This window comes from Triticum aestivum, chromosome 7A, assembly GCF_018294505.1.
Source record: "Triticum aestivum cultivar Chinese Spring chromosome 7A, IWGSC CS RefSeq v2.1, whole genome shotgun sequence".
Classification (NCBI taxonomy): Eukaryota; Viridiplantae; Streptophyta; class Magnoliopsida; order Poales; family Poaceae; genus Triticum; species Triticum aestivum.
The window spans coordinates 619,459,444-619,472,689 of record NC_057812.1 but is presented as its reverse complement, the minus strand read 5'-3'; the positions used below and the strand labels follow the sequence as shown (position 1 = coordinate 619,472,689).

Below are 13,246 nucleotides of genomic sequence, written 5' to 3'. Positions count from 1 at the left end.
AGCACCACACCACGCACCCACACACCCCTAAAAAAGATAGATGTTCTTTAGTCCATACAAAAAAATCTATTAGTACAAAAAATGCCACTCGATGCGGTCCCTATATATCTTACCCAGATATTCATTAAAAAATCCCAAAAAATGCCGAGAAAGAATGACAACAAAGAGAAAGCGAGGGAAACACACTATAAAAAAAATGTCAGTTCAAGTAGGGGACAACATTCAGTACTTAAAAAATGCTTATATTAGGCAAAAAATCACAAAAACTAGAAATAAAAAATGCTAAGAATCAAAAATATTGACCGCCCCAAGGGATAGGCCGGCCCAACACAGGTGGGTACTAGGACTCAAGCCAACCGCGAAACAACCGGGGAATCCTTTGTGAACCAGACTACGGGGCCACCACACCAGGGCCCACAGGTCATGACAGAGGGTGAGCATCGTGTATAAGCGCTCAGGTAAGTATTCAGAGGAGTTGGACCAGTGAGCCTCGGCTGCGCTTATAAATAGGTCTAGAGCCCCCTTGACTAGCGAGGTGGGACTAAATGTATAGTGCACGTGCACGCCGCACTATCACGAGCTATCTTGGCCGAAAACCATGACTCCGGCGGATGGCCCAACACAGTAGTTCGCCCCATTACAAAATTCCAGCCGACCAGGCACGACCATAAAAAATACATATAATTTTAAAAAAACTTCATAAGAAATCAGTTCAAAACAAATAATGTAAAAAGTTCAAACACATGTTAATTGTAAGAACTAAAAAAATAAAAATATATTTTTTTGGAAAATTAAACATAAAAGATTGTTATAAAAATTTCAGAAACAAATTTATAAAAAGTTCAACTACTACAATTCATAAGGTTCAAGTAAAATTAGTATTGTGCAGCAAAGATTAAATTCTTTTTATTTTAAAAATACCAGAACCATCACTATTCAACTTGAAAAAGAAAAATTGTGCTCTAAAATTCATGTAAAAAGTAAGAAAAATGCTATACAACAAACAAATGTGATTGGCCATTGACAACCTAAATAGTTCAGTACTATCATTAACAGCATGTAAGTTCAACAAAACTCAAAACCCAAAAGGGGTCCTACAAACATCATCAGCGTATATTTTCCGTCTGCGAGCTATGTACATGAAAATATCCCAGTCAAAACAAAGAATGCCCATCAGTTCAACTATAATTGTTCCAATTAAAATATAAAGAATATATAAAAAGAGTTATGCTTGAGCAAAAAAAATAGGAAAAGCATTACATAAATTGTTCCAAACCATCCGATAATACCATAGAATTCAACCATCTATGCGTTGTTTTAAAGAAAAAATACTACAACATAATCAAACACACACAAATCTCACAACCAGCGTCATTTGCCACATTTAAACCTACAACACATAAATTCTGAACGTCAGAGAGTCATCTTCCCTGGAGAACATAACCATAACCACATCACCATCCTCAAATCCAGACTCTGCCACAAACTTCTTCCACCCAGTAGTTAGGTTGACGCAACCATCAAAGTTGATGTGGTAGGCAACTTCCATCAACTGATACCCATTTTTGTCTGAAGTCTCCATCTTCAGTATCCTGGAACTAGGAGCAACAATCCTGATCTTGGGTGATAATTTCTGCAAATGAGCATGGGAGTAGAAAACAAAGTGAACACCTGACATAACTGAATTTTTTCACAGATCTAGGAACGGTTGCATAACAAACTGAAAAGAAAAATCTGTACCAAAACAAAAACACCAAACTAACTAGTCATATGAACTGACTAAACTGAAGAAATATACATATCAATACACCTACAGTAAAAACATCTGACAAAAACAGATCAAGGATTATACAAAAATGGATAAAATATTGTTAAGTAATGAACAAATACATATACAAATCCCTATTGTTAAATTCTGACAAAACCAAATAAAGATTATAGACAAACTATTCATAAAACTAAACTACAGATTCAGTTCATGGGATTCAAAATGAGACCTATAAAAAGAAGAAAACAAAACGAATACAAACACATACCCATGATTCCTTCAAGTCCCCAACCGTCAGACGACAAACATAGGGTGCACGAAACCATGGTTGTTGTACAACAAACAAGAAAGTTGGCCACAACGCTGAGTCTCGGTGAGCTCCAAACCAGATTCGTACACACAACCATTAGCTATGCGCGCCATCTTTGCCAGACATCCGCATAAACAATCCTCCATGGAAGACACAGGAATAGGGAAGAAAACAACATAGACAAGAGGGAGGAACCTAGATCTGATTCTAGAGGAAGGAAGAAAAGGGAGGGGGGACTGAGCCACACACCACTCATAGATGGATAGAATTTATAGCCAGGGAGACTCATAGATTATAAAATTAATAAATAGGTAGGTGGGCAGCCAGCTGGTAGGAAATAGTTATTATACAAGTCATTCAACATTTAACCGCAAATCAATTCAACTTTAGATAAACCAGCATTTCAAAAGTGCACATAACAAACATATTCAGATAAAAAAACACATTCAGAGGTAGACAGTTGAATTCATTTAGTCATTCAAACATCTGATCCCTCACAACACAATCTTAAAAACATAATATTCAGTACTTTAGTCATAACGATAAAAGAAACGACGCCATTTGGCCCTGGTGGATGGATGTGGAGCCGTGGCTGCTCTCGCCCTAGCCCAACTGATGATCTGAATATGGTTCCTTCCCCTGCCCTCTGGGAAAAGAAGCTCCAGTTCATTGGAGTTGCAAGTATCCATCACCTCGCATGCAATGCGTCTGTTGAACTCTTCCTCCACTTCCACCTCGGCAACACGTCGTGCCATCTTCCTGCGCCTACGCCTCCTCCTCCTCCTCCTCTGCTCCGCTACTGCAGCCCTAACATCGACAGCATCCCCCTCCTCCTCTGTGACCTCTCCTAGCTCAGGATCCATCTCGCTTTTCTTTGGTTGCAGCTGGTGGAATGAAACTGACAGCGGGCTCGGGCTTTATATTCAAAGTGCAGAGGTATGGGTAGGCAGCCAATAGAAAATACTTACTCCGATGTCAACGCACAGTAATACAACTTCGACATGGAGCAGTCCAACTACACATACATCAGTAATTCAAACAACACTGAAAAACATGCAACTTAATTACACAGTTTGACCGGATTACAAGAAATCGTGGGCTATAGTCAGCTGCCATACACCACCTTCGCCAACGACCAAATAACATGTGAATCCGGGGTAGAAACAACTCAAAGAAGCAAAATTGACAACACAAATCTTTTCATACAATCCTCATATCTCTCCCTACAACGCCAATTCGAAAGTAAAACAACAGAAAAACAAGAACACATTTGCATGGCGGACGTGGAAAACGACCAAGAACACCAAAACTTGTAATAGAAATTATAGGTGAAATTAATCTCCAAAAACTCTAACGCACCGATAATTCTCACATCCAAAAACAACAAACTGAACGTAAAATTGAGGCCTACAAACACCACGGTAAACACCAACGCCCAAAACACGTCTGCCGCCAAATGCCCACGTCGCCACCTCCGGTGACTTGAGATCGCAAACCACGACCAGGTGAGCGCGCGCACGTGCGTAACCCCTTACATGTATTCTCTGGCAATGAATGGCACGCAACACCGCGCTGGAGAACGCCCGGAAGCTCCATGTTGCATCCCATGTTTCCGCCCATCGTACACGCAGGAAGATCAGTTCAAGTAGAAAACCACGTCAGTCCAACCTGTAAAGTACGTCAGTTCAAGTAGGGTAACAGAATAATATTCTGTTACACGAAGCAGAATAGCCCAGATGTATATACACACACACACACATGTTATTCTACTGTAGACAGAGCAAATCACATGGCTTATTAGCAGCAATCGTTTGTGTTATTATTGGTCTTCGCACACATTTCTGATTACGGACCTGTTTGCCGCGTATCACACACATCTTGTTCAGTTGAACTGTTTCTATTGTGTTGCTAATCACACGAAGTTCATCCTAGTGAACTGTATGCTATATATCGCACATGCCTTCATCTGCCTGCCCATTTATTTTGTTCATCCTCATCCCAAACAGTTAATTTAACTGAACCGTATGCCCTGCATCGCACACGCAACTAAAATCTGAACCGTGTTTGATGCATCCATCATCGCAAACGTTTTGCACCTTTTTTGATGGGTTTTTTACACCACCATTTGCGATTATGGCATCGCACACAGTTTCGTCGAAGGGTCTCTGATTGTAGTGTCGCATTTGGACCATCCCGCAGTAGTGCTTCCTGAAGGCACCGTCTTGGAGCCAACGGTTCGTCATGTGCGGCTTCATCTCTTCGTGGTGGCGTGCTCACTAGTGGAGCCCCTGGTTGCTCTTGTAGTGCTAGGGGCCGTGTTGCTGCTCTCAACGCCTTTGTATCCCGCCTTGGGTGTGTGCATGTGTTGTGGTGGAGTGCGTGTGTACTAGGATGTTGTTGACTTTGCTTTATATATAAAGCGGGGCGAAAGCCTTTTTCGGTATTCATATAGAAGTTGTCTTCATATCTTGCTATGTGGCCATTTCGCGCATGGGCCATCCACCTTCTCCGTAGAAGTAGGAGAGTGCGAAAAGCATGTAAGTGGCAATCAGTTCTTCACGGACAACTAATTACTACCAGTACTTGATAGACACCTTTTTATTTTGAGCAATGACTATCATGGCTAACTTTATTAATGGTGATTAATAGTTACATCATTTATTGACCAAGAATGAAAGTAGGGGGATCATCGTCCCACGTACAAGAAACTTTAGATAAAACTAAAATTTTCTAGCTCATGTGCCACCATGTTTACTTCCTTACTGCAAAGTTTATACTCTACCTTCTCGATTATTGTAGCTGTATCAAGGAAATAAACATGTAGTTCTTCACAGACAGCTGGTTACAACAGGGACCTACTTCATGATAGTGCGCGGATAACGAAACCCAACCTCCACGTGAGTAACAAAATTGCCTCCATGGAAACTACCTAGGTGAACCAACTGTTGGTGAATGCCATGTGATTGTCGAGTACTAATAATATAACATACTCATCGTAAGAAGGCGACATGCATTACTTATGCCAACGTCAAATCAAATCAAAGACCTAACATGAAAGTGGCATGAGACCACCAATTTGGTGAATGTTCTAGTAATAAATCAAGTGAAACTTATATGTGGTTCACATGGTTTCTCACATCAAGAGGGATTGAGGGACAATGCAATGCTTTTCTTTAAAATGCATTGAAATGGAACAGATCCCTCAACTCATGAATTCGGACCACTAAATGCTTATGTAAGAACTACATCGGTGAGATGAACTACACATGGAAAGAACGACTCCGTATGATCACACATCTAGTAACAAAGATTAGTAAATCTAGTTTATTTTGTTAGCTGTAGTCTTGATGTTTTTTGTGTCTGCATATTTATTTCATTTCTGCATGAGTTAGTGTCCTGCAGGGACAATGCATATTAGTAGATGTATGTGCGAAACATAGGATTGATGGCTTGGCTGAAAGGCATGTATCGAGGAGTTGCCAAGGAGCCGCATGATGCGGGCGTCGTGATGTATCAAGCGCATTGCTGCATGTGAGCTAGGATATGCAGTGGCATGCATAGGCATTGAGTTAGCTAGGATGCTTTTTCACTGGACATAAAGCAAAGACATTTTATAGTTGTAATGACCACTAACACCACTAGCTTCAAGTATTTTTAAATGGCGATTAGTATTTAAGTTGTCATCATATTTGCTTTATGTCAAGTGAAATAGAGAGAAGAAAATACGTTCGGCTGTGATGAAGCAGTACATCCGCAAATATCTTCTATCTCCATTGGTTTGTGTGTGTTGTGAGAATTAACCAAGAGAAACAAACTGAGTTGAGATAGTTAGCTCCAACATATTTGGCCAGAGTCTGAAGTGAAGAGGTATAATATAGAAGACACTCTGGCTTACCACACCCTTTTTTGAAAAAGAGGTTGAAACATTCAGCCTCTGGATCAATATGATGCATAGAACCATAAACTTACCACACATGTACAGCAGAAATTCTGCAAGTAGCCAGGCAAATCCATATTTAACAAATACTCTTAGGCTAAAAAAATTAGAAAGTATATAAATTACTTATAACCAATTAAACAACCACAACTAAAGTGAAAAAGAGATCAAGCACACAAATTAAAGCAAACTGAACATAGATTCATCATGTTCACATTCAGAAATGGTAGTTATGACATAAAAGTTGACAAAATATAAATACCATGGTTCATCAATCTACTAAATGGCTGCCACACAGAGACAATGAACTAGGGAAAGGGTCGATTACAAAAGAAACTCGGGATGCAACTCTTTTGCATCTAAGCTTGGACATAAGCATATGCTGGCCGAAGGTGACAATAGGGTGCTTCCCAATCTTCCATAGTCTTATTCCTGAAACCCGGAACAAAAAGTTCAATGTAATGAAAACATTATCAACCTTAGACTGAACATCCAAATTGGAAAGGCTTACCCGTTGTCCCGACATACAAGGTTTGAATCCCTCAGACAAAGTCTCCAAAGACGGGCATGTCATCGAACCTCCAAAGGTCCATGTTGCCAACGACATCCTGATGATCATAAAAATTCACTAGGCCATCAATCAGCTCATCCACATCATCATCCATAAGATATCTCATCCAAGATTCAGAACTGGCAGCATTATTCTCCATAACAGGAGGCACCAGTGAGTTGTAGGTGTTATTCTCGACAAGCGCAGATTCTGCTCCTTCGGCAATGGTACAAATGGATGATATATCTAGACTCTTGGTCTCATACTCCCAGCCCAAGTCAGAGCAGCCAAAAGAGTTGCTTCCCTGGTCAGAGTACATATCCATAATAGGAGCTTCAACAGGGGCGGCAAAGTTTATTGCAGGAACAAGTGGCTGGATTGATGCAAAGTCGACATATCCTGTTGGTTCCTCTGGAAAGTTAACCTTGGCCTTCTTACCATAGATTCGGCGTGCTTCGGCATCATAAGCTCTTGCGGCTTCTTTAGCACTGTTGAAAGTACCGAGCCAGACACAGACACCCTTGCTAGGATCTTTGATTTCAGCAGCCCACTTACCCAAGGGGCACTGATGAATACCCTTGAGTTGGTTCTTTCTCTTCCTTTTTGCTGACCTTTCTCCAGGACCATCAAAACCAGCAGTAGGCATGGTGCTTAAGTCATCTGCAATAGAAGATCAATGTCAATGCTAAGAGGGACCAACACAGATAAATTTCTTTCACACATAGTAAATAATTTTTTCATGAATTTAAATGAAAAATATAATAATCATAATGAACACCGAACCATGATGGCTCAGGTTCGGGTGAAAACATCATCAGTCACAAACAGAACAAATAAATAAAAATAATAATCACAACTTAATAAAAAAATCCAAGGTTCTCATAAACAGACCTCATGTTATAAATCTTTGACATCATTCTGCAATTATTAATCTACAAATTGCATTATAGACGATGCAGAATCAAGGATATTCTTTTTCAGTCTGATTCAATGATTAGTACAGTAATCATTTAGACTAATAAATGAACCAAGCCTAGAACAATCCTTGGTTGCTCAGCCACACCTACAACCATCTAACAAGGAAACAATTCAAGAGGCCAAGACCTCGGCGGAAATAAGCTACTAACCAAACACAACAGAGAAATGGAAAAGCCTAACCCTTCACCCAAATTACTCCATGATAGCACATCCAATATAAAATCTCTAAAAACAGGTGTAACACCGCCCAAACACAGCCTTCCAATAGCCACCCCTACAAAAAATTCTCATCCTACCCAACCAAACGACCAAACCATTTTTGAACCAATCACACAATCTCCTATTTCTACTACCTTCGCCCTAGTTTACTAGTCCCCCTTGTATTTTTGGTCATACTTTTTTACCATGATTTTAACCAATAAAATATAAGTTAAACGTAGCAAAAATAATATTAAAACTACACTCGAATAAGAATCCAACAATATATTTTTTATGACATGCATTAATATTAAACTAGTTAATTATGTGGTCAAACTTTGACCCAGAATATGATGGAGACAAATAAACCAAGATGGAGGTAATACATAGTCAAGCGCTAAAGGTGATGATACGTAGATTAAAAACTAGTCCAAGCGACCGAGGGCTATTACCTTCGGAGAGGGACCTCTTGATGGCGGCAAAGGGCTTGATCTCGACTTCCTCATAGTCATCATCCTTCTCGGCCACCCCACCACACCCGAGCTCGAAGTCATAGTCCCTGGAGTCGGCCAAGAACTTCTTGAAATCGGCCTCAAAGTCCTCCTCATCATAGTCCAGGCTGAGTCCCCTGCGCCCGCCGTGCCGCGTGAAGCGATGGCCCCCGCCACCTCCTCGCTGGGGCTTCTTCTTCTCGGGCCGCACCGTGACCTCCATCACCTTCCGCGTCATCGTGGGAACCTTGATGTCGGCGAGTAATGCTCTGCCAGACATGATGGTTGCTGATACCTCGTCGCAATCGTCGTCGGGGAAGGGGCCTCGTAGGAATTGGTAAATGTACAAAGATTTTTAATAAGCAAGGCAGCAGGTGTGGGTTGGTAGGTGGGGGTGAGGCCAGTCCCCTATATACAAGGTGGCCGTGTGATGGTGCAAGAGGGCATGTGGTGGGCCCACGCGTCAGCGAGGGGCCGTGCGGTGGGAGGAAGGCATGAGGCAGGTTCCGAAAGCGAGCATTTTGGGAATCTTGCGTGCTATTCCCTTGAGAGAACTGTTATTTCTTGCATTGTGCCTCGCGTATGAATAGATGGATGTATGTTTGACTTTATCTATTTGGAGGCAAGCCAACATTTATTAGCTCAAGATTGTTCTACCACACACATGTAGTACGATTGTGCCACTATTGTCATACACTCTCCGTCTGGGTTTATAGGATGGGTTCAATGTTTAACCAAAAATCGTCTCACAAATGATTGTGTATAATGCTAAGATTTTTGCAAATCACTCATGGCTTGTTGCGTCATTTATTAGCTCAAGATTATACTACACACCTGTAGTATGACTCTACTATTGTCGTAGTCTCTTCGCCTAAGTTTATTGGACAGGCTCATTAAATCAAACATTTAACTAAAAATTGCCTCATAAATGATTGTTTGTAATGCTAAAATCTTTGCAAATAACTCATAGCTAGTTATACCATTTACTAGCTCAAGATTATACTACACACCTGTAGTATGATTGTACTACTATTGTCATACATCTCCGTTCGGGTTCATCTAGTCGAATGTTTTACCAAAAATCTTGTCATATATGATTGTGTGTAAAGTTAAGATCTTTGCAAATCACTCGCTAGTTACACCATTAATTAGCTCAAGATTGTACAACACACAAGTAGTATGACTATTGTTTTCGTACTCACTTCATCCGGGTTTATTGGGCGGGTTCATCAAACCAAATGTTTAATCAAAATCATCTCATAAATGATTGTGCGTAACTCCAAGATTCTTGTAAGTCACTCATAGCTACTTACTTCGTTGTTCTCAAATAAAAATACAGTTACTCCATTAAGTTACTATCATGTAGTTTATGTGCAATTGTTAGCATTATTATGCGATAATTATATGAATTATAAGTTAGCATTGTAATTTTCTCATCACATTCTTGATCTAACCATGTATATGGAGATCCAACATTCGTTTTTAAAGAACATGACATCGACCTTGTATCTTGCTTAATATTCAACCAATATCCCCTTATAGATGACTCTATAACTCTATGATTAAATTATACATATCTACTTACCCCCATTGACTTACTATCAAGTACTAGTAAACTGCACATGCTTTGCACGTAGTAACCAGTTGAGATGGAACTAAAAGATAGCAGAGGGTCCAATTTACGTAAAAGAAAATAATCATTTCTATTTTTAGACCCCTTGTTTCTCATCCATATATAGGTTTGGAAAATGTATCCTACTATACAACATAAGCAAAAGCTCAACTACAATATGCAACAACACAAGTGCTCACAGCTACAAGTCAAACATCAATAACTTATAACCAAATAGGTCATGGCAGAATCGCCCACCATATAATTATTGCTATTTGCGAGCTGAGTTTGTTTTCAGGGTTGATCTCACATATTGTTTATAGACAGCTATGTCACGTACAACTGTACATATAGATACATACACTTCTTTTACTAACATTTTTCAAATCCACAACTAAAGAGGGTAGCTCATGCCAAAATGAAGCTGGCACCTAATAGTAATGTTGCCTGAAGCATGGATGCTTAGAGCTCACCAGAAGCCTTCATTTCAAGTTCATGATCCATAAAGGCATAAGATTCCAATTGACCCTGCCAACATGAGAGTGTATCAAGTTAAGTATTGAGACAAAAAAATGTGCGAAGAGGCATTCAATGACAAGATAAAAACAACACCTTCTATATGGTATAAAACCAGTCTGCAATGTCGAACATGGTTTTGTGCAATCTAAGGCTAGCATAATCAAAAAACGTAAATGACCAAATTCCAGCTTAGCAAATCAAATTCATGGTTTGCACATAAAAAATGTTCGGTGTATTATACATGAAACAAGGATCCTAATCTAGTTGATGATCTTCTGGACACAAACTTAGAACTACAGCAAACAAAAAAGTTGACAATAGTAGCACAATACTCCATTCGTGCTCTCTCTGAACAGAAAACATTATGTATTCATATATCTGTAGAACATATTAGAATATAAGGCCTATGTTATTCATGATTCTAATATATGCGCATATTTATAAAAAAAATCTCAACAATTATCAACGTACCAATATTATGAGACAAAGTAAAGCATGCTCATATATATGAAACAAAGACAGTTATGCATTATATACATTTATCGTGCCAAAACCTCCTTATAGACAATATTTTTGGTACTTTTTCCTGATGGGTCGACATCCCTGTTTGGCTTGGCAAGCTTGTTGTTTGCCTTGATATTCCTCGGGACAATGCAACATATAGTTGACCGTGAGAGAACACAGGTTCTGGAAGGTAGATACCAACATGCGGAATTGTTTGACCTTGAGCTTTATTGATTGTCATTGCAAAGCTAACACGAATTGGAAATTGCTTTCTCTTGAACTTGAAGGGAAGCACATCATCTCAGAAGGATACAAAGGTATTCTTGGAAGGAATACTCGCTTTCCAGCATGTTGTCCTCCAATAATTTCAGCATCGATAGCATTATCTTGAAATGCCTTAATAATAAGCCTTGTTCCATTGCATAATCCATTATGAGGATCTAAATTCTGAAGCAAGATCACAGGGCAATTTATTTTCAACCTGAGAACATGTGGAGGTAGGCCATTAGGTGTGAGAGAATTCAGGAATTCAGGTGGGTAGTGATTGTGAGTATCATGCACTGCTGAATCAAAACTATAGTAGACCTTTTCTTCTCCAGGAAATCGGTCTATAAGCTTCACATTTAATTCATCCACGTATTCATTTTTGGTGGAAAGAATGGCACGAGAACTTATATAAGACGGTAATCTTCCATTCTTGTCAAGTGAAGGAAATACTTCGTTTAGCAACTTACTAACCGAGGTCTCTGAATGTGTGTAACATACAACCATCTCTTCAGGTAAATGCACATAGTCTTCACCAATTGATTCTTCAACGCCATTGCCAACTCTCAAGAGAAAATCAGAGAACCATAGATCTGTTTGTGCTCTCATATTGCGCCAGAGTTTTATTTGTCTTATATCCTCCCGCAGATAAGATTTTCTGAGAGTGGCATTAACAATTTGGGCTCTAGTGCCACGCCTAACTACTGGAAGGACTTGTCGGAAATCTCCTCCGAACACAATTACTTTACCTCCAAATTGTGATCTACAACCAGTAATATCTTGCAGGGATCTATCAAGTGCCTCAACTGCTTGCCATTTTTTCATGGCAACTTCATCCCAAATTATCAAAGATGCTCTTCGAAGTAATTCAGTTGTCCCACTCTGCTTACTGAAGTTGCACACAGTATCTTCTTGAACATTTATTGGTATTTTAAATCTGGAATGGGTCGTCCGACCACCAGGCATGACAGAAGCTGCAATGCCAGATGTTGCTGTTGGAATGGCTATCAAACCCATTGATCTTACTTTTGCCAATAAAGCATTATAAAGGTACGTCTTTCCTGTATCTCCTGGACCATCGATGAAGAAGACCTTACCCTTCTGGTTCAAGACGTGGTCCATTATTTCATCTAAAGCAAGCTGTTGTTCATTGTTTAAAGTTGCCTGCAGCTCCAGGTCTTCTTTAGCAACTTCAATAGACATTTCTTCACTCAATTATCTCGCCTCTAAGCTGTCCAGATCATCAGCATCCAATAGATCTGGAAGATCAAAGGACTTGATGTCCTTTCCCATGGAATATAACAAATATCGAATATCTCCAAGCACGGGTTTCTCGATTGCTTCATCACTTATGTTCTCCCTACGAAAATCGCCAGGCATTGCTTCAAAGTGATTGTTCCATAATGCACGAACATTTGTAACTTCGAAAAATGCCAAAATTGTAGCAAAAAGCCTTCTAAGTGCATAGGGCATTTGAAATGTGGCAGCTTCGATGAGACAGTCAGAAATACTATCATCTGCTTCTATGAGACCCCTTCTCTCTGCAGCTTCTCTAAATGTGGAGAAAACAACACCATCAACAGTACGTAAATCATGAAAAGATGTAGCCCCCCTCACATGGTTTAGCAATATTCTCAACTAATAGCGTTCACCTTCTGCAGGGTGAGCAACCACAAGTCGACCTATTTGAATTCTCTTGGTACGTCGTCTCCATGTCTTGTGGTTCCTCTGCCATGTATAAAATTCAGGGAATTCCTTATATGGGAAATTTCTAGCATAAGGATCGATAGAGTTCATTGTAAAATACTCGGTAAGCATTGTCCTGGAAGATGATTCTATACTAATTACATTTTCCAAATTGTCACAGTCTTTATAACGGACCAAATGCATATTTGGCAAATGGACTTGTAACTATAGAACGGGAGGAGACATCTCACTCAGGTCGAAAGCGTAAATTCTCCATATTTCTTCTGGAGGTGATATAAAGCGGGCATCTCTATACTCGTGAATTTCATCAATAACTTGACCTTCTGCGGCTTCTACAATAAAAGAGGCACGATCATGACCCTTGTAAATGTACTTAAATAAATACTTAACAGCATTGATGCTGGAGCA

The 13,246-nt window shown here is 39.8% G+C and overlaps 1 pseudogene; it reads right to left on the bottom strand.

The window, feature by feature from the left end:
- Positions 1-6,557: 6,557 nt before the first annotated feature.
- The window catches only part of LOC123153577 (uncharacterized), a 166,196-nt pseudogene continuing 159,507 nt past the window's right edge, over positions 6,558-13,246 (bottom strand).